Below are 24,410 nucleotides of genomic sequence, written 5' to 3' on the forward strand. Positions count from 1 at the left end.
TTATGCTCTGGTATACCGGTTTCTTGTAAGCATGCAAATGCATTAATCTTCCGTAAAGAAGGAAAGCCAGCCAATAACTCAAATAGCTACCGACCAATTAGCCTGACCAGCTGTGTAGGGAAAATTCTTGAGAGAATAATCAGTAGCAGACTCTCCACATTCTTGGAGATAACATCAAAATTACCAGAAGGACAAAATGGATTCAGAAAATTCAGACAAACCACAAACCATTTAGTTAGATTAACACAAGCAATTGTTGATAGTTTTAATAAACGAGAATGCACTATCGCTTGCTTTCTCAATATTGAGAAGGCTTTTGACACTGTATGACATAACAGTCTCCTGTTCCGAATGCAAAGAATGGGACTACCGCAGGGAATTATTCGCTGGCTATTAAACTTTCTGGAAAACAGAATATGTAAAGTCAATGTTGAAGGGACCTTATCAGAGTGCTTTACTCCAGAAACTGGCGTCCCTCAAGGAGGGGTAGTTAGCCCTATCCTATTCATCATGTACGTGAATAATATGCCTCTAAAAGATCTAAATAATGGATACTCTTTACAGTTCGCTGACGATGTAGCAGTCTGGAAAAGTGCACCAACACCAGCAATAGCAGCCACAAATATACAACCACAATTAAATAGAACAAGTGAATATTGTCAAAAATATAGAATAAAAATAAACACAACTAGTAGTATTCACAAAGTTAACTAAACACAAAAAAGGACAACCACAGATATATATATATGGAGCACTCCTTCAAATTACTTCATCTGCAAAATTTTTAGGACTAACATTTGACTCTAAGCTAACATGGGTAAACCACACAAATAATATTAAAACAAAAATTTGACGAAGAACAAAGTATGCTAGGAGTCTTACTGGTAAAAATAGTGAAGCAACGGCAGACAACATAAAATATATATATATAAAACATACATTAGACCCGTAATTGACTATGCAGCCCCTGCATGGATAAATGTAAGTAAAAAAATTACTACAAGCAAAATTACAAACAATAGAAAATACACTATTCAAACAACTTATAAAGAACCCAGAACTACATCATCAGAATTCATGCATAAATACGCACACATGTTGTTTTTGTTGTTTTTGAATTAAGCATAAAGCTACACAATGGGCTATCTGTGCTCTGCCCACCACGGGTATTGAAACCCGGATTTTAGCGTTGTAAGTCAGCAGACATACCGCTAAGCCACTGGGGGGGGCAAATATGCACACATAGAAACAATAGCAGATAGACTCCTACATAGTACAATAAATTTATTGTGACAAAAATTGGATAAAAAGCGAAGTAGTAAGCGAACTAGACAGATACTGCATACATGATGAGGATAGTCCTAAATACCTTTCCTTAGTAAATATACACTTTCAAAATCAAAGAAAATGCCACCTATAAACTAGACTCCACATTAGTTTACGGACTAACTAAATAGACACTGAGAGGGATTTATGTGAATGTTTTGTAGTTGATACCTATTTAATGAAAGTGCAAATAATTATGAAACTATAAAGAGAAATGATTTATTTGTACCAAGTGTACGTGTAGATAGCGCATGGGCATTGGCCTGAGTAAGTGCAGGTTACTCTGGCCTTCGTATAAAATGTATAAATACACTTGACAGATGCTGAAACAAATACAAAGGAAGGAGGAAGAGGTAGGCGAAACCTGACCCTCCTGAGTATATAAACATAAATACCCAAATAACTATGAGAGAGAGATTCGAGCGTCCTAATTAACTGGCCATGCCGGAACAGAAAGTTGTGCGTATCAATCTTGTTGGCAAATATGAAAATTTGAGAGATTTTGATATCGAATTGATTTCTAAATTCAGATTAAAATTTCTGGCTATTTGAGATCGTTATATACAGCGTAGGTAGCACAAAAACTCGTCAGAGATAAATTATGATACGTAACAATGACAAAACTACTAAGGGTATCTTAAGCTGTTTTTAAAGTTGAGCTATTAACCAGAGAGAAGGCAGTCAGTCAGCAGACACTATTATCTATATTAAGGAATTGATTATCACCCTTATAATACACCACACCTTAAATTGTGGTATAGCACGAATTGCAGCCTGATTCACTAGCTCCGAAATATAAAACTCTAACAAACTGCTTACACGTATGCGGTAAACACATATTGTTTATTAAGAGCAAAGTGAAAATAATATTATTTCTGTTTCTTTTGACTTTATGAAGTTAATTCAGTCTTTTGTTTTTCGTAATGTATAATTGCATTATAAAATAATATTTTACTTTAACAGAAATCTTTAGTATTAATAGTACCAAATTTTCACAAATTTCATAGCATTCAGATCTTTACCTTTTTATATCATTTTCATTAAAAAAATAAAACTTTGAATGTAACGATCTTTTTATAAATATTACTGTAGAAAAAGAAAGTATTTGCAACTTTATATATGAAAGAATATTGAATTTGAAAAATGAAGAACAATTATATAAAACCTGAAGTGCTATTATAAATATTTAGTTGTGTTCATATTGTTGATCATTCCCTGATAAAAATACACTGCTACGTTTGGAGTGTCAAGAGACAATGAGCATAACACACCTGGAATAAAGAAATCACTACTCAGTGACTTAAGCACAGTTGGCTCCGTAACATTCACGGAACAGCAAGGATATTTTCTCGAACGTATTAACGAAGTGGCATTGACTGAACTAATTAAGAATGACTGTAAAGAATGACTCTTACAACAGTTTTTGTTCCTACTGGCTAATTGGCCATTTCTCTCCTAAGTAGTTAGTGTGTGCTCCCAAATGGGCAAATAAAATAAATCTAGGAAGTAAGGCCTGGCATGGTAAGGTGGTTAAGGCGCTCGACTCGTAATATGTGGGTCGCGGGTTTGAATTCTCGTCACACCAAACATGCTCGCCCTTTCAGCCTTTGGGCGTTATGTGTGATAGTCAATCCCACTATTCGTTAGTAAAAGAGTAGTCCAAGAGTTGGCGGTGGGTGATGATGACTAGCAGTCTTCTCTCTAGTCTTACACTGCTAAATTAGGGACGGCTGACACAGATAGCCCTCGAGTAGCTTTTCGCAAAATTCCAAAACAAACAGACAAAATCTAGGAAGTAACGTAAATATCATGCACGTGCATCAGATGGGACGTTCTGAATAAATACGTTAATGTAATTGTGTAGTTATAATTGTTTAATGATCTCAAAAGCAAAAGTAAACTTAGTTATTCCTGACTCACAAAGTTTTCTTGTAAAATATAATCAGAAATTCAAGTTTATTTTGATATTTCCAGCATTTCAAACCAACCTATAAAAATTCATCAGAGTATTTATGAAACGATGAATCAAGGAATGAGAAACGTATCAGTCTGGTCACTTTGTCCGAACCCCTCCGTGGCACAGTGGTATGTCTGGAGACTCACAATGCTAAAAACCGGCTTTCTACACCCGTAGTGGACAGAACACAGATAACCCGTTGTGTCACTCTGTGCTTAACTATAAACTCACTTTTTTCTAATGACTATGATCTGAGACTTTTGATCCCTGACATTTAAATGACGTCTTTCTAACAATCAGGTGATGTTTATTTCCACAGAAATGTCCCAGATTAAGTAATTTAAAGTAATAATATTATGCAGGTATTCGAAGCAAAAGGAAATCTCAGAGAATAGTTAAGTTCATTAGTGTGAATAGATCAAGAATAGTTAAGTTCATTAGTGTGAATAGATCAAGAAATCAGTAGAATCTTTTTATGGACAAGGAAATACTTCAAACAGCTTTTTTTGGTAGGTAAAATATTACACGTGTTAAAGTATAGGGTGTGCTTATCGAGGCCTACGTGTTCAAAACATGTAAATATATTAACAAAATCGTATATTTGTCATTCTTTGTTATACAGATAAAAAAGAGTAGATGAAGACATCTATTAATAGTTATGAAACGTAAGAATAAAGATGAAACAACCCCGCTAAATATTCATATATATATTATGTATCATTACACATCAGAACCATGAGTTCCGCCTTTCTACAACTTCTTGGAACAGGTTAGGTTGTAAATCATGGTATAAATAGCTTCTAATATTCGTACACGAAACTAAAAGCCATAATAAAAGTTATTCTTTTAATAGCCTCTTCGGACAACCACGAATGACGTCAGAGTTTAGAATAATTAATTTTGCAAGCTCTGGTATGTGGCTTATAGCCGATGCAAATTTTATTTATCAGTCGTGGCTTTAGTAGCTTCCAGTCTCGTGCATTTGGTACTTATCCAAAGTATTTAATATCCTAATAGACTACAGACAAAGTACACATGGTATGTTAGAAACAAATTCTAACCTTTTCGTAATTTACCTTTATACGTTCCATAAAGTTATTGTTTTGACAGTTAAGAACCAAACCTTCATGGAAGAAAAATCATGATTGAAAAAAAACCGATTCAAACTTAGCAACTTCTGCTGCCCGGTTATTATTAAAGTGTACAGGATAGGTCACGTCCTTCACTTGATGGTGTCGTAAACCAGCGGAACCTACGCTCACATAATATCTTAGTAGACTATATTTATTCATCATAGAAGATGATTCACAGCATGGATGCTCTTTAAAGACCTGAGTAATGATAGCTATTTATTCTGGGTGGATTGTACTGATAAAACGAGAAATAATGTACGTAGTTGCCATTAGCGACTGTTGAATCATCCATCTTTTTTACGTATTTTATTCTGATCGTATGTTTTTGTTTGAGAATAAAGCCCAAAGTGAAATTTTCTACGGTACCAAGACAGCAGAGCTCAGATTGTATTTACGTAAGTCTCTATATATTAAAAGACGATTGATATGGAAAGTGAGCGTTTGTATCTTTCTTTGATGATTATGGTTGATTGTATAATTGTTTATTAATAAAGAAGGATGTGTTAAACCTTGAGATAAAATGAGATTTTCATTGGGAAAATTTGGATTGTTTGGAAGAATAATTATAACATTCTTAGAGACTGGCTGCACATTTATGAAACCTTTAATTTAAACTTATTACCATTTTTCTTGTCGAGTTACTGAGGTATTAAACCATCTATTTATCAATTACACGAAATATATAGTATGAACAAAAGTTTAAAGACATTTATTAAAATATTCTTAAAGCTTTAATTGTTTCTAATCCTATGTATATGTGAATGTATTAGAAAGAAAAAACTTATAACTCGACCGCTTTGGGAAGACAGACTTTACTTTTTTTCAGGGATAAAGTAATATATGTAATGCTTTGACTTAAGTGATTTTTTTACGTTATGTTTAAACTAAGGAAGGTATCCCAATACTTGAACCTTTTTGTCTCTGACCTGCACGTTTGGTTTGTGTTTTCCGGATTGAAAATATCAAACAACTTCTACACATCTCAGAAGAGCATCCCAAGAAAACAAAAATTCCTTGGGATCTTTTGGTATTCTTTTCAATGCCGAAACCTGTCTTAGTTTGCACGCGCGTATTTCAAGGTTAACCGAAAATAAGTGAAATGATTAATTTCCAAGATTACTTTTAAGTGACTAAAACACTGATTAATCATTCTATTAGAACTCTTAAAACGCACTTGTAAAACACTTTGTTCATTTGAGTATGGAAAGAAGACTAATCACGTCAAGTGTTTGTTTGAGACGAAAACATGGAGGGATGAAGCCATAAAATACTAAGTTTATGGAAGCAAAATTTGGAAAAATAGAAGTTTCTCAGACTCTTAACGCTTCTGTCTCTATAGGCTAAGGGGAAGTGTGACAAAGTCTTTAGTATAGACTAACTGAGACCCGCAAAACATTTGAGGTGATTTTCATACCCTTCAAATGAATTTTACGTTATTTGGTAACTTTTACGCACGCGACTTAAGCTGCGATTTATTGGAGGCTTGGCTTGGTTTGGTTTGTTTTGAATTTCGCGCAAAGCTACTCGGGGGCTATCTACGATAGCCGTCCTTAATTTATCAGTGTAAGACTAGAGGGAAGGCAGCCAATCATCACCACCCACCGCCGACTCTTGGGCTACTCTTTTACCAAGGAATAGTGGGATTGATAGTAACATTATCACACCTGCACGGCTGAAAGGGCGAGCATGTTTGGTGTGACGGGGATTCTAACCCGCGATCCTCAGATTACGAGTCGAGTTCCTTAACCACATGGCCATGTTATTTGAGGCATTATGTGTTAGAACGACTAATCATGGTTTATTTGAAAAGAAAACAAAACGTGGTTAGGTAAATAAATTCACCTAAACGTAAATTTATTTAATAAAACTACACGTAAAGTAACGAAGTAATGATATTTATAATAGTGTAAATAATTCGAAATAGTTATGAGCGTTCAATGTATGACACAGTTTTATGAGTTAAAACAAAGAAACTTACAAAAACAGAATAAAAGTCGTAGTAAAGAAATAAAGTTGCTAAAAGGTGTTTATAGCAGTATATGAAACACACCGAAGCTAAATTATAACAAAGAAAATTAAAATTAAGGTTGTAATGAAGATAAACTTAGCTGAATTTAGAAAAACGTGAATACGTGTACACAAAGTGATAAGCGTATGGTATTGATCAAACTACACTTTCGTATTTTAAACCTAAATAAGTCGAGATAGTCCATAGATTTACATTTAGTACAATGTTCGTTTCTTTAAGAAATTACACACGAATCAAATACCGTTTGCGTTGAAAGACTCGGTATGGCCAGGTGTTTAGGGTGCTAAACTCGCAATCTGAGGGTTGCGTGTTCAAATTCTTGTCCCACCAAACATGTTCGCCCTTTCAGCGAGTTGTCAGTGGGGGGTGATGACTAGCTGCTTTCCCTCTAACCTTGCACTGCTAAATTAGGGACGACTAGCTCAGATAGTTCTTGTGTAGTTTTGCGCGTTATTCAAATTAAACTAATGTTTGCGTAAAATAATTTGCAAATAAAAAATTAAAGTTGAAATCATAGCCAGTTGTTACGTAATGAAAACGTCATTGTGTCATCGTGTACAATACTCGTTGCATTAACAAATTGACTAAGAAAAAACCAGGTAAGATATTCTAAATGGAAAATTCAATTTGCAAACCAGACTCCTCGAACAAAGGACTTTTTAATGATATCAGATTTGTACGTTTAATCGATAAATTCGCGAGAAAAGTTCCGAACAGACAAACGCAAGCGTATTATTTATATAGCTACTTTCTTTAATCAACCGTCATTAGGAAAATGGAGATTACTAACTGCAGAAAAAACAGAAAACAAAAACAAAAACGATTAGATAGATTTTCGAATTACAACACACCAGACGGGTTTCCAGCTTACTGATTATTTCAACAACAGACAGGACTTGAGTAGTATAGGATAATGTATATCATTTCCCCTTCGTCTGTTGATAGAGAAGCATAAGTAAGGAAATAAAAAGAGATAATGTAGTTTGGGTTAGTTTGTGTCTTTACGATATTATAATAAACACTTTTCGGTGGAGTTGGATTCCTTGATTTTTTTTAAAAATTGAATAAAACCCAAAATTGCTGCCCTACTTTACTTCAAAATGTTATCTTCTTATCCTGATGGCTAGTGATTTTTTTACGATGTCATAGCAAAAGTCCACAATGCTCCCAATGTTATAAATGGATTTAAAGTGTAGAAATCAAATGTTTCTGTTGTTTTAGTCTAATAGGAAGCGTACAAGAATATATTGTAAAAATTTAAGTCTGGTAGCCTTACATTTTTACATGACATTCAGTGGAATTACTAATGATAATGAGGGGATTAAAAACAATACTTGTTCTGACAATATTATAGTATTTCTTGTATTTTGTACCATTACCTACTACCATTAAAAATACTTATCATAACTTTCTAAGCCCCAGCAATAAACTATATTTATATGATATTTTATGTAATTTAGAAATGCAAAATTATAAATATTATATTATAGAAATTAAGAGACAGTGCAACAAACTTTGATTAAACTTTCATATGTTTGTATCATACTCACTATATTGGTTTTAACATGATTATACAGCTTTTTACCTGCAAATTTTATGTTTTTGCCCTCCATTGGTACAGCGTGATGCTTGTGGATTCACGCTGCTAGAAACCAACTTTAGTTACTCGTGGTTAGCAGAGCACAGATTGCCTATTGAGTACTTTTTTAACAAACACACAAACACACAAAACGCCTCTCGAAACCCGTTGTCTGCGTATTTAGAAGATTTACCTGTGTAGCTCAAACTCAAACTAAGTTTCTCATTAATATTTTGCCATTGCTTCTTCAATAGAATTGGATTGCAGAAGAAAGTTTTGAAAATCATTAAACAGAAAATAAAGGGTATTTATGAAACAATAAAAATTGTCTAAATATAAGAATTAAAGGCCGTAGAGTTAACCCGGTTTTGAAGGTTTTGTTTATTAGTAACCATGATTTGCTAGTAAAATGGTGTTGAAGTTAAGACACTCGAAAACACCCAACTGCTCACTAGTTCTTTATCTTGATTTCTAAAAAGTTAAATAAGATAAGTCGTAAAGAGAAAAACAATGATTCGTATGATTTAATACAAATAAATATAGTTTTTTTAACTTATTTATGAAGTGTAAAGGCTTATAAAATATGTAAAATAATTATTTTGCCGACTGCAAGTTATGGAAGAAATTGTGACGTAGTATTACAAGCTCGTGCGTCATTGTTTCCGGCTATACGTGGCTGTACACATATATATAGTTTACCTGTTTTAACAAGCAGCGCCTCCTCCTTATTGAGTCATATGAAGATTAGAATATAAAGTGTTTTTCTTTTGTGATAAACTCCATCCCATTAAAGATAAAAGTAGGTGAATGATTTGAAAATTTGTTTTCCAAAAAAAATATTAATTTTTCTCAAATAGCTTCTAGCTCTAAGTAAATTATGTAACGATTTAAAAGATGTGTCACGAGGTTGTTATATACATATGCAGACACACACACCTACCCATACGTACATATATACATATGTCTGTTCTATACCTTACGGCAATCTATCTTATCGAGGTTTGATCATGATTGAAGAAAAGAACGGGCTGTCGCATTGAAAGTTGGTTAATCTACGTTATCTTATAAAAACAGTTTCCCAGTTACTTGGATGTATATACACATATGGTAAACGATAGTAATTGATGACAACGATTATTGGTGTTTCTCAGAAATGAATCATTCAAACTCACTTCATTTTCAAACAGGTATGTATAGAAATTCTTCGTTATTCTTTGTTAACTGATTGTATAAAGTAAAACGAATATATGTATATTTTATACATTTTACTTTATATAATGTGTGAACGTTACCAGCAGGGTCGTCCTCAGTTTTGAATGATCTCTGCTATTTTGAGCGTCAAATGTATTTTGATAATCATGCAAAATTCAGTACAATGCTGCAAAAACTGTAGAACGTTATATTTATATAACCATATTCGTAATGTGTTTCTTAAATATGATATTGATCTTTCTATGGACAATGTACTGGACTGCTAACTCACGGCTTACTTGAGCTCGCTTGCGTTACTGATTTGTTTCAGAAGCAACTCCCGAAAAAAAATATTCTGGAGACGCTCCTAAATGTATGTATATAAATTTACTTTAATTTTAGTAATGGGAAAGTCATTGGTCGCTCAAGAAAGTTCACTAGACATTAAATGATTATTTTTGGAGAAGAGAATCATTAAATGAGGAGGAAATGGCAAATTTAATTTTTGAAATATGTGTAATGTGTTATAATTTACATCAAATCTTTCAAGTTGTTAATTCTTATATGGTCTCAGAAATATCTTTTTTTATTTCTTATTACAATAAAGACTTAGTGTAATTGAGCATATAAAAATGTGTAGAAAATACACATTTGATAGTAGAAGAAAATTTTATTGTGTCTTTTTTTTCAATTTTCGCACACTAATCATCTATGTGTAACAAAATAAACTAAAGATTCGTGTCAGGAACGATTTTTTTGTAAAAACAACATTCGAAAATTCGTTCCCAAACTTGTTCTGAGGTATTACTAATAACATGTTTCTTTAAAAAGTCAAAAGTAAGAGAAATAACCGGTTGATTGACACTTTGTAAATGCAGTCCTTATTTTACCTTTCGGGCTAGTTTCATGTACCTAAAAGAACTAGAGATCTCTCGCATGCCAACAGTGAGCTTGAAGGTTTATAACGGTAAAATTTAATGCTTAATCCCTGTGGTGGGCACAGCATGGATAACTCATTCTGCAGCTTTACGTTTGTGTAAAATAGATGGACAAAAAATCTCCACACCTACTCTTGAAACAGCAAACAGTGAAGCCCTGAGGTAAGAACAATTCATCATTTCACATGCTGAAAAATAAAAAGACGTTTACATCGCGATAAAATATAACGTTATAAATATAGATGAAATATCGTGTTGATTTTTTAATTTCATAGGTGATTAGAAAGGCCATTATCATATCAAGAGGCACTTTATTACATAACTTATATGACAGGTAAACTCGAGTGGCAGCACTTGACTATAACATATTGTGTCTAGATACAACATTTCAGTATACTATTAATAAACTGTCGTTATCATAATAATATAACCTCCTCTGTGACTTTTCCGGGGTCATTGGGCAGACATTATTTATTAAACTCTGTTTGTATAGAAGATTTATAACAAATTGCGCTATGACAAGATTATTTGGAAAAGCTTGTGTTCAACAAATGAGCCCTTACTAAATACTGTTTTAGAAATAAATTACTTTATTTCAAAAATGATTTATGAAGACCATAGTGTTTGAAATTTGAATTAATTAAATTGAACCATTTCTCTGATAGATCAGTTATAAGTTTACAGATTTACAATGTTAAATTAGGGGATTTATTTTTTCGTGATGGACAGATTACAAATATACTATTATGTAGTACTGTACTAAGAAAACAAACACAAACAACCTGAACGATACCTTATTCACATGTGGTAGCCCACGGTTCAGACAAGAGACACCTAGGGCTACGGTACAGTCATCCATCATTATAAACTACTGACAAGAGTCACTGGGTAGCCAGCCAGTAGCACTCATAACGACAAAGACTTTAACTGAATCTCTTAATCGACTGAAGAAAGTGACTGGTAACACGCCCACAGATGAAAGTGTGAAACGTGTTTGACTGCATTTTATCTCGAATTTTTAGACCTTTCGATCCGTAAAATGTAATGTACATAATTATTGTCTGTTTTAAGTGAGTATAAAATTTTGGTCACTAGCACACAATATTAATGAAGAAATGCTTAATAATTAAAAGGCTATTTATTGTATGATTGTTTAAGTGCAACATTTGGATTAGTTTGCAAAGAAAAGGCACTTTCTACAATTAAATGTTATACGTCTTTCAGAAAGTCAAATGGAAAAGTATATGATCTATAAAATGTTTTTATAGATTCACGCTTTTTCTTTATTTGAAAATTATGCTAAAAACAACAAACGAGCCACTCCTGTTGAAATACAAGGAATTAATTTTGGGGGGATTTAGACTAAAATATGTATTCAGGAAAAGGTTTGGTAAATTAAAAATGAATAGAATTATAAAGAAACATAAATAAACAAAAGTACTTGATAAATTGAACTACAACATACAGAAGCATGGATTTATTATATTGTTATTGTCCTCAGTTAGTGCATGTGTGTGTTTATTGAGATCAAACTCCAACAGAATCACCTTTATTCAAGGACCATATTTAACTGCAGCTGCTCTTCATTAATTAGTGTTCATCATTATTGTTGTGTTTATTTCATAAGGTAGTTTGAATCATGAATCAACTAAATGAATCTTGGAATAACATATTTTACACTGCTTCCATCACAGCAGAATAGTTTTCTATTCTTTTGTTGTTTTATAATCTTTCTTTAGATGATCTACTCTAAACCATATGAGATTTATATTAGTCACCCCACTTTGTAACACAGAAAACTTTCTAAAATTCTCGGTTTTTATTTATTTTTCATAAGATAGAACTATAAGACTCTTGTTTGTTTGTTTTTGAATTTCGCACAAAGCTACTCGAGGACTATCTGTGCTAGCCGTCACTAATTTAGCAGTGTAAGACTAGAGGGAAGGCAGCTAGTCATCACCACCCACCGCCAACTCTTGGGCTACTCTTTTACCAACGAATAGTGGGATTGACAGTCACATTATAACGCCCCCACGGCTGAAAGGGCGAGCATGTTTGGCGCGACGGGGATGCGAACCCGCGACCCTCAGATTACAATAAGACTCTTAGAAATGGTTGTTTAATGTTTTCTTAATATGTACTATATTATTGAAATGCTTTAGAGCTGTCGACAGTGTCATTCTTATTGATTTCTTTAAGTTTGTTACAATATTTACACCTTTCAATAACTGTCAGGATCATAGTTTCTTATTAAACAAATATGGGAGACTGATGCATGTGAGACCGGCAAAATATTTTCGGTCAAATCGGTATCTTTATTTCAATCCTACTTCTTTAACTACAGGATTTCTAGAATAATATAAAGTAATTATAATTGCAGACACAGAAATCTATAAGTCCACTTGTCGTTGACTTAATATTAATTAAGCCTTTAAATAAAGCCTGCATTCGGTGAAAGAAATAACACTATAACTTGGGTAAACTCGTTGTTTTAATTTAGTTAGGACTAATTTCATCATATTATGTTATTCTACGATCTAATGTTAGACATTTTTAGAAACTTTGATAAGCTTTTAATTACTATGTTGTTATACAGAATGTCTACTAAAGTATTTTTACACGCGATTTTTGTTTAAATTCGATGAAATAAAATACAACGTGCCTGCGCATTTTGATAGCAAGGCTCACGTGCATTTTCAGAACAGACAAAAACTGAGTATTATTATGATAGATATTTTAAAATACTATTTGCAAAAATGCAATTTCAAATTGTTAAAGATTTAAAATATTTTGTACATTTTAGTCCAAATATATCTTTAATTTTTGATCAACTGTAGACTACTCGCATCTAATTGACAAGAAGTCAAATTACTTAAATTACATAATAACCTAGACATGACCTAAGGACAGACAGACACTGTGTTTTATAGTATTAGATTATAAGTTTAACCTTTCCTGATAAGGATATATGTACATATTAAATTTTCTGTTGAGCATTTCAGAGAGAGTTTTTGCACTTAGGTACAAGTTTTGGACAAGTAGGTTATACTGAGATTGGAACTCCACTAATCTTTTGTTTGGTAACTTGTCTTACACGTTCTTAGAATTAAATCATGATTTGTCTAGTCTCACATGGCCAGCTTTCTGGATAACTCGTTGAGCTGGACTCAATGGATTCTCTGGCATGTTGATTATGTACGAAGAGATGAAAGTTAGAAACTCTGATGTGCTTGATGGCGTGACAATCTGCGAAGGTTTAGCGAAACTTGTAATAGTGAAATAGTTTTAAGCAAAGTTAGTTCTTAGTCAGATTCATTTGTTTCCATTGTACGAACTGACGTTGTATTATACACATGGGCCCGGCATGGCCAAGCGTGTTAAGGCGTGCGACTCGTAATCTGAGGGTCGCTGGTTCGCATCCCCGTCATGCCAAACATGCTCGCCCTTTCAGCCGTGGGGGCGTTATAATGTGACGGTCAATCACACTATTTGTTGGTAAAAGAGTAGCCCAAGAGTTGGCGGTGGGTGGTGATGACTAGCTACCTTTCTTCTAGTCTTCCCTCACTGCTAAATTAGGGACGGCTAGCACAGATAGCCCTCGAGTAGCTTTGTGCGAAATTCGAAAACAAATTAGACACATTTAGGACAGCGGTAAGTCACCGGGTTTACGACGCTGATGTCAGGGATTCGATTCCCCTCGGGGGACACAGCAGATAATATGTTGTAGCTTTACTATAATAAAAACACATATATATACAGATTTTAGATTCATAAATATTTTATGTTGCATAATTTTTATTTATCTTAAAATAAAGACTTAGTAATGATATAAGTGAGTGGTAAAGTTCTTTTAAACAGAAAGATTATATTACAAAAGTAAATAGAATGTGATAAAAGAAATATGTTGAAGTATATTAAGGTTTAATCCTAGTAAGAGAAAATAAGTTATACATTTGCAGCTGAAGAAATATCATATTATATCAGAGAGCGATTTTAAGTAAAGTAAATAATGTGGATTTCATACAGTGGAATTTTATGGTATTACTAAAATATGTGTATGAAATAAGTTTTGTTTTGCAACCAAATATTTATAGGTTTGACACTAACAACAGTCTTTCTGGGTTAAATGTTTAAAAAAAAACAAGTAATATACAATTAAAGATAGCTTTGAATTTGCACAGATAATACAAGATTTAGAATTTCACTATAACATTTTGATTTTGAAACATTTTATACTTTAACTGAGTTAAATAGTCTTGAATTGAACCCTTCCACAATTAGATTAGATATATCTCGTCAGATATTTTTAGGTGTTGTACAAGTAGTAAGAAATTCTGGATGTCAAAATGTCGTAAACATGTCCTCATTCTTTTACTCAGGTAAAGTTTGCATAATACAATGTTTGAAAATTCATATTACTCAGGCTTTGTGTTTGGTTACCCGTGGGGAGAGATTTGCCTATCGCATAATTGTAGTTCGATGAAGAGGAACCTACTTTGAGGCAATAAAATTTGAAGATAGCTTGAATGGATAACATTACTATGTTAACCATATAATGCATTTTTCTTCGTTGTGGGTTTTGTCTGCTGTAAATATCTGGAATAGTCGGTGAGGAATACCTGAATTTTGATGGTAATTCAGAATTATGTAGATCTTTATACTGTGTGGATATGAACAAGAATTATCTTTGTCTTTGTTCTGTTTTCATGTGTATATCTTACACTGGCAGCCAATTTTGTTTGTTTATTTCCTTTGTAGTCCGTGTTCAGTTTATTATTATCTGTGTTTTCCGGATACTTCTTACTTCTCTATTTGCTCGTCAGCGGATTAGGATACCACAGAATAGATAAAACGAGACAAAGTATAAAGTAAATATACAATAGAGGTTATAGGTATGGATATTAAAGTCTTTTATTTAAAACACAAAACAAATAACAACGTTTTAACTTCTTATGTCATCACAGGGTTAAGAATAACTTTTAAAAAAGTTACCGTTATTAATCATGTGTCATAGGGACGATCATAAGAAAGTTATAACATTGTAACGAATATTCTACATATTTAAATTTATTGTATATGTTTGTTAATCGTGTAGTGTATTGTTGTCAATAATTATCACTTTTCAAAAGTTGTTGTTAATCTGATGATGACCTAAGGAGGTCGAACATTATTTGTTTAATGCGTTCAGTACAAGGCTCTGTTATTCATAAAACGCAGCATAACAAATACCAAATTGTTCATTTTGCAGTCGAGTGAGAACATGATTTGGAATTACTGTTCATCAACACCATAATAAATAATGAACGAGGCGCCGGCATGGCCAAGTGGTTAAGGCACTCGACTCGTAATCTGACGGTCGCGGTTTCGAATCCCTTTCACATGCTTGCCCTTTCAGTCGTAGAAGCGTTATAATGTGACGGTCAATTCCACTATGCGTTGGTAAAAGAGTAGTCCAAGAGTTGGCGTTGGTTGGTAATGACTAGCTGCCATCCCTCTAGTTTTACACTACTAAATTAGGAACGACTAGCGCAGATAGCCCGATTGTAGCTGAGAAAAGCGGTTTTAAAGTGAGTTTCTATTACAAGCCGTCTTCTAGATACTATGCATATTCTTATAGTTTCGTACCAACGACTTTTAAAGATAGTTTGGTTAAAGTTCTGTTTGATCGATTGTATGAAAAATTATAAATCACAACGTTTTAGGAGTGAATAAATTTTACTTTCGGATGCACTAATGAAACATTTAGGAAACATCTGAACAGATATCACTCAGTTAAATCTCTTTACTGTCACAAGAAACCAATAGATTTATCTTACACGGGATATTGCTTTATAACTAAAGTAAAAGAAAGTTAATTATTTTATGAAAGTTTCAAGCAGTGTTTTGGTATGTTTAATAGCTGGACGTGGACTGTTCCTGTCTGTGTACCTAGTTTTGTAGGCGACCTTTCTCATTCTGTGCTCATTTCTTTATCAGATAGGCAACTGTTTTTGTTAAACTGTAATTATTGTTTTTAATTACTATCTTAGACAAAATATACATCCTCAGTTTCAAGTTAAATGTATTTGTAGTCTGATTTATTATAATAATAAATATATTTAATTTTGAAAATTAGTATTGTAAAAGTTATGTTTTTCTACACTAGGAAATTTGTTTTTTGTGTGTTGTTTTCTTATTGTTGTTTGTTATTAAGCACAAAACTACACTGTTCTCTGTGCACAACGATTTTCGAAACCCGGTTTCTAGCAGTATAGTTTCGTAGAAAAACTACTGTGCCACTGAAGAAAGGCTGTCAAGAACAATAAAATACAAACACACACCAATAAGAGAAACACATCGCTAGACGCAGACTGGAGCTGATGTCATGATTTCAAATGACAACTTTATCATAATAATTAGGGTTGTAACGAAGAGCAAATGCGGGTTTGTAGTTCTGAGCCTGTTTTAAATCAACACTCAGTCTACTTTATTATCCTCAGACTGTAAGCTTCTTAACTTATTCATACGTCAGTTTGTTTGTTTATTTGTTTTGAATTTCGTGCAAAGCCACACGAGGACTATCTGCGCCAGCCGTCCCTTGTTTAGCAGTGTAAGTTTAGAGAAAAGGCAGCTAATCATCACTACCCACCATCGACTCATTGGCTACTCTTTTATCAAAAAATAGTACGATTTACCGAACATTATAACGCCCCCCACGCCTGAGTCGAGCGCTCTAACCACCTGGCCAGCTAATCATCACTACCCACCATTGACTCATGGGCTACTCTTTTATCAAAAAATAGTACGATTTACCGAACATTATAACGCCCCCCACGCCTGAGTCGAGCGCTCTAACCACCTGGCCATGAAGGTCCTTGACGTCAGACAGGTTTGCTTTCGTTTTCTCTGTATGATTATCACGTGCCTAATATGACTGTTTACTTCCAACATAAATGTGCTTATATTTGTCGAAGAGTTTGTATCCAGTTTCATTCCCTCTTGATTGATCTTGACGCATTTACACTCTATATTTGAAAATTCTTATGGATTTCGTGTTTTGCGACAGAAAACTTACGTATCTGATGCATTCTTACCTGATAATACAGCATACTTTTACGAATAATAAAATATGCCATTTAAAGAAACATATTACACTAGCCTGCAAATTTAAACCTTGTATAAGTTTTTATTTTAATAATGGGTAACCCATTATTCAGCTACGCACATTTTGAAAATAATATTCATTTTTTTCCATCTCATAATGATTTGTTGTTAAATCTGGAAGAAACAAACTCGTACTCAGGTCACATTATTATCTAGTTTACTAGAGTGAACAAATATTAATAAAAATACAAACAAAATGAAGAAAATGTGTATCCTCATCAATTATGATTTTTTTTGTGTAAAATCCAGATCTTCTAGTCTCAAAACTAAGTGCCGGGGTCTTTCTTCTATAAATATTGTGTCTCGAGCATCTCATTTCAATGACCAGCAGTAATCAGCCATCTTTTTGATGTTTCACCTTTCCTGATACCTCCTCTCAATTTTCTGATGTCTTGATGAAACCTGTCCTCTTGTCCTACGCTGACGGCACAAAGATTTTCAGGGAAATAGTCAATATGTGAGCATAAAAAATAAACTTTCAAACTCATATTACAACTCAACTCTTTTATCGAGAATATTACTGAAAATATTTGGGATCTTGTTGTTGCCACAAAAAAATGTCAGTAACACATTTAAAGTAAATCCACGCTTCTTTTCCAATTTTCTTCATTGTTCTTTCGAAATGTTCATACGAAATCAATATCCTAATGTAAGGCCTAACCAAAATTTAACACAATTATAACAGAATATTTGTCAATCATTTACAAATGATTTAATTTGTAAATTAAATTAAACCTTTTTTGCTGTAGCGACGAATAAATCCTATTGAAAAGAAAATATCAAAGTGCACGCATAAACAAATACTATCCATAAATAGCACGTTGACTGTTAATACTATGTATTTCTTGTTCATTCTGGAACGATCGATAAGATAAGCATGTCAAAATGTGACCCGATTTCAATGAAAATGATTCACTTATATAAAAGTACGTATGATGTTTTGTGAAAAATCTGTACTCCTGAATCATCAATAATACAATTAACATTAAAAGTTTTAGGTAATTTCACTAAGTCTAGAAACACAGAAAGTTGCATGTATATGTGTAAAGCTAATAAAACAAACTTAATTGTATTATTTGTATGAGAGTGAAGTATTGTTGCTACTTTACAATGATTATACTTTATTTCGCTTCAAATATAGTATTTTGTGTTATAAAAGTAAACCACTAGGTAAATTAAGTAACATAGAAACACACAGACGAACACAATAACAAAGTTAAATGCATATCAGTTGCAACAAATATTAAACATATAACTTGGAGAAATGTTCCTGTAACAGAAAATACGAAAAGGGTATTGGGAATATCCCGACCCATAGAAGCAGAAGAAAGACCAAGAGCGAAAAAAAACACGAAATAAAATTCAGTAACAATAAGAGTTTGAGTGTTCACAAGTCCTTATTAAAGTTCGAGTGTTTACAAGTCCTTATTCCTGGTATCTTTAATCCGTCAGTTTATTTCTGTATTTAGCTAATTTTAAAACCGGGGCTAAGACTGCGGGTTTTATTAAAACGGAATATTCGGATGGATATTACTTATTTTACCTGTCTTGTTTAGGGTTGCTATATTAAATGACTAAATACCATGCCCATAAGTGGCTATAGAAAGTGAACTGCAGCGAGAACCAAGACATTCGGTGGATAATCACCTACCCCCTTACTCCTTATTAAATTTTGATTTTTGCTGTTTTCTTTTTTGTTTTTCTTTATATGGTTAAGAACGTATATGAAAAGTTGAACTATGTCTGAAGCCTTTGGGAAATATTTACCTAAATATATTCCTCCGAAACTAATATTTTCTACTTTTTACAATAGAATACTTTTAAACAATTTTTATATTTAATTGCATTATTTTATTTTTACTTAAATGATTTTATAGCTTTTTTAAACTTACGGTACTAAACTTTTGGAGAATTAAATAATAATTAGGCATTTCTTAGAAAAAAGTCACTTGTTTATGTGGTACACAAGCAAGAGTATATACTTGCATGATGGAGCAGAACCTGTTTGAGTGCTTACGTATCGATAGACAATTAAGGCTAACACGCCTGTTTACCTGCAGGCCAAATACAATAAACAATTAGAACTTTTTTATTTTAGAAAATAGATATATAGATGTACTGAAAGGCATTGTTTATGAAACTGCCAGTACAATGCAAAAGAAGCAACATTTTATACTGATATTCAGATAAAAGAACTGAGCATAATGTAAAACAATTCCAGTAAGTAGTAAAAGTTTTAGCCAAACCTTCTAAGGGGTCTTGAAGATTTAATTATATGCTGAGTATGCAAAGTATTAGTTCCGTTTGTTGTTTAATTCGTCGTGGAGTTGTGTTTATATGTATATAGATCACTAGGGCATTTTTACATTTTCTACAACAGGTGAGAAGGATTTTCACATTAGGTACCTTTTTGATTTGTTGGAAATGCATGAAAGAAATATTAAAGACAAATTTTTTTTTCTATTTTTATAATTCTAAAATGTCCAACAATATTCTACACAACAAACTTGCAATAGGGACACACTTTACTGTAAAAATAGGTGTTTCTCTGATTTGCAATATAACCAATTGACTTATTTATGTTTTGTAATAATCTGGTATTTATGCCCAAATACGTTCCTTCGGGTTCACTGATGTTCAACAAGTTAATTATCAACATCCTCATCATGTTCTGTTGTGGTTTTTTTTTGTGCTAAAAATGAACTGAGCAAAGAAAGTGAGTACATTTTTAAAACTAATTAGAATGAAAAAATTGAGTACCAAAAAAACCCCAAAAAACATTGGTGTTTTATCCAATACTGGTGGTTGACTTTACAAAATAAAAACATTAGTGTTTTATTCAGTACTAGCAGCTGACTTTACGAAAAAAACATTGGTGTTTTATCCAATACTTGTGGCTGACTTTACTAAAAACACATTGGTGTTTTATCCAGTACTAATAGCTGACTTTACTAAAAAACATTGGTGTTTTATCCAGTATTAATAGCTGACTTTACTAAAAACATTGGTGTTTCATCCAGTACTAATAGCTGACTTTACAAAAAAATAAAAACATTGGTATTTTATCCAATACTAGTGGCTGGCTTTACAAAACAAAAACATTGGTGTTTTATCCAATACTAGTGGCTAACTTTACATAACAAAAAAATTGGTATTTTATCCAATACTAATGGCTGACTTTACCAGAAGATAGAGCTGTATCAAATGCTTCACTCCATAAAGACCCAAATAATTGTGCTTAACACACTGTTAACTCACACAAAGTCCCAAACATTTTTAGATTATCCAGCCATGGTTACTCTTCGTATTGTGCATATTCAAGGGGAAATTAACCCCACAGTTCATACTAACTTGTTCAAATATCTGTACCACCTTTCTTATTGAAGCAGTAACGCAGATGTTTGACCAAGCAAGTATTTCTTTGAAATGTTTACTGTGAAATGTAACCTAAGATCGACGGAAGAATTAATTTTTATTTACGATTCTTTATATTCTGTGCACAAGAATATCAGCTGAATGCATAATGTGTGAACGGACGTATAAATATTTTATGTGAATATGTGTGAATGAAGAAATGTTATTTTCTTAGTCGTGAAGTGAAAATTGGATAAGTTTAGAACTGCTATTGGAATAGTAATTTCTTTAGTAGTATTAGATTTTTACTTTTTTATCATTAACATACGCTGTTCATTATAATAATGTGGCAAAAACGTAAGCCAGTTAAAGTAATAAAAAGTCCTCATTCAGTTCTATACTTATCTTACTTTTGACAGTCTGCCAGATATCATTAGTACGTTATCACTTGAAGGCAAGGAATGCCGTGAGTCTTCTGTTATTGTAGTATGCAAACTATTTAGACTTTATTTATTGTCATCTACAGCCATTAGTATTAAAACAAATGTGTTTACCATCTTGATCTATGCCCCTTAATCTTTTATACCTCTTCCTGTAAAATCGAAGTCGTCGCATTTATGTTTTGAGGTAAAATTATAGATAAATTTTAACATTATAGCTTAGCACTTATTTACTTTCTTAGCGATAAATGGTCAAATTCTCAAAATAACTAGTATACACATATTTACTGGAAAAAAGTGTTCCTCGTATGTTTGTTGAACAGAACTACTCTTCCTTAGCCTTCTCTAGAATAAAAGTTGGTAGTCAACACCATCTATTGCCAACTTTTGGCCTTCTTTAACTGAGTATCACATTACAATGTCCTCTATGGCTGAAAGGACAAGTATTTTCGCTGATGGAATTAAAAGCGCGACATGTAAATCGCTACTCTTACAGGTCAAGTGTCATAACCAACATTGAAATGCACAAGTGATGCATATAGTGTAATCACGAATGCATTTAACAAATTATAATAATAAGTATATATATTTATATAAGGAAATACAATTAAATAAAAGTTTGTATTAAAAAGAAGCCACAATAGTGGTTAAACGATAAACCTAAAGTTATAGCTCGATACCACGATGAACAAACCACAGATAGCAATTTGTGTAGCTTTTTGATTAACGACAAACAAAAATTTCGAAAGAAAGGGCAGTGTTAAATCACAATGGCTAAACCTTTGTTAAGAAACAGTTAGTAAATTAAAAGAGCAAAACACAAAAATATAAAGATATCATAACAACGGAATATCGTAAAATAACATAATATCAAGATATAAGTTGTCTGGAACGAAATAAAGATATTATAATTATTTAAGACGTATCTGAAGAAATAGGACCTACATAGCGGAGGGTTACACTATCTATCAGACTTAACGTCTCTTTGTTATAATGAAAAATATCCACAGGAAGAGTTTAGTACATTTTTAACCTTTTCAGCTGTGGTTTTTTCGCAATATCTTTAATGAAACTGAAAATTACAACACTATAGCGAAGACTGTAATGCCAACACAAGGAAATAGGTTTTTAAAAATCATCTGCAGTAATAGTTTGTTTTTATATTGTAGCAACCTTCTCACAACTAGATGCAGACAGTGAAAGATGACAAAATGTGTGACATTATAAGCATCCAAATTCTTTGTTGTTGTTGCAGCTTGTAGGTTGGAAAATGCGAGGTCAAGATATGTAGACGGTGTATCCTAACCGCCATGTGAATTCTACAACCTTAGACGCCTCCAAAACCAGGAAGAATTTTAGTATTCCTAACGTTTAATTTGTACTCTAGTGTTACTCTGGTTTATGTTTTGTCGGAAAAGGTTTGTCTGGTGTTAACTTTCACCAAACATATGCTGAAGGACTGTCTTTGATAACTACCCCTAATTTTGAAGTGATAATCTAGAAAGAAGACAGGTAGACAACACTACCTACCGCCAAGTCTTGAGTTATTCTTTCACCAACGACACATTATAATGACTCGTAAACTGAACTGGCAAATATGTTGGATGAAATGATTCGAACCCGCGATTCGCATATTGCAAATCGAATTTCAGTAATTGTGTATGTTTGAAAAAATATGACAAGACAACAAAAATAATTTCACTTTTGACAATTAGACAACAAGTTTTAAATCTTAATCTGTATTTCAAACAAAGGTAGTTAAAATATTTCATGATGTATTGACAGCACTGACTTTGCTGCTTTTCGCTGCTTCTGTCTTGTGTTTGGTTGCTTGAAGTTGAGCACAAAGCTACACAATGGGTTATCTGCGCTCTATCTACCATGGGTATCGAAACTCAATTTCTAATGTTTTATATCCACAGATATACTGCTGTAACACAGGTGGTACTTGTGTCTTGTTACCTCCTTTTTAATAACTGAATTATTTTAGATATTGGTCTTTGGTTAGATATAAAACAGATAATTCTAAATTTGTAAATAATTTGTTACGTCAGCGTTCCTGCTTGCTTCTTCAAGATGTAGCGGCTAAGCGCAAACGTAAAAGCAACTTTAGTGTTGGTACAGGTATAAACATGTGAATAAAAAACCAGCTTAAAGTACTTCTTTTAAATGTTCAACGGATCAGTGACTATTAGTCACTTTTCTCAAAGTTTACTAGAAATATCAATATCATTATTCCTTGATTAATATAATCATTAACAGATGGAGGAACAAATACAAAGAACAGGCATGTTTAGTATTTATTCTATACATATACTGCTAGGTAAAGGTAATTCTGATGTACTTCTAGCTACAGGTAAATATGGTGTACTGCTAGGTACACGTAATTCTGGTGTATTGTTAGATACAGGTAATAATGGTGTACTGTTAAATACAGGTAATTGCGGACTTCTCGTATTTTCATCCTCAGTATTATTCAAAAATGTCGTTTCTAACATAATTTTTAGCTGTCTAGCGTCTACTTTAGAATTACTAAGTTAGTAAATAAAATAATGCGATACATATAAACCAGTCTGCAGGTCGTCGTTTAATATCTTGAATCCTTTGGAAGTCAATAGTTTTAATAAACTCTGTGCTTTATCGGTTTGCCACTATAGGAAGATAGAACAATTATTGGGCAAGTGCACATTGTAAGAAACCAGTGACTGGATGGTAAACGAACAAAATAGTGTACAAATATATCACAAACCTTAAGCAATTATAATTATTTTAAATTTATTATCTATTAACAGTTATATTTCATTTGGTAAAAGAATAGCAAACTTTAAACAATCCTAAACGATTATCTCGAATTTCGTGTTTAAGATACGTGCTTTTCTGTCTTTTATTTAGGACTTCACTATTCTTTGCAGGTACATCTGTAAACTGAGCACTTCGCATTGTTTTCCCATCAGAGAAGACTTAATAAAAGAATCAGCTCTATTTTGTCCACTACGCTCTCGTTGAAAAGTACTTTATTTCAAATCAGTTTACAGTCTTGTTTTTTTAGGAAATAACAACTGTCATACGGCTTTCCTATTTCATATGAATACTGTGTCTCATATTTCCTTTGAGGGTACATGATTTCTACATTTTAAGTGGAAATTTGTAGTTGTAGTTATTTTTATTTTATAAAGAATATAGACCAACGTTTTTCGTATAACTGGAAATTTTCTATTCACCTGTGTGTCTGTACGTCTGTATAAGTGTATCTATTTATGGCGATGATTATTTTATCCACATGTCACTTAATCTATTCATAACTAACATCTAACCAAGCA

The 24,410-nt window shown here is 32.8% G+C and overlaps 1 pseudogene across 1 annotated transcript in view; it reads left to right on the top strand.

Annotated features, from left to right (window-relative positions):
- The first annotated feature begins 8,822 nt into the window (after positions 1 to 8,822).
- LOC143228343 (QRFP-like peptide receptor) overlaps positions 8,823 to 24,410 on the top strand; it is a 146,396-nt pseudogene continuing 130,808 nt past the window's right edge. The window contains exon 1 of the transcript XR_013015318.1: positions 8,823 to 9,211. The product of XR_013015318.1 is annotated as a QRFP-like peptide receptor (transcript). The remainder of the gene's footprint in view (positions 9,212 to 24,410) is intronic.

The sequence above is a fragment of the Tachypleus tridentatus genome, chromosome 10, assembly GCF_004210375.1.
Source record: "Tachypleus tridentatus isolate NWPU-2018 chromosome 10, ASM421037v1, whole genome shotgun sequence".
NCBI lineage: Eukaryota > Metazoa > Arthropoda > Merostomata > Xiphosura > Limulidae > Tachypleus > Tachypleus tridentatus.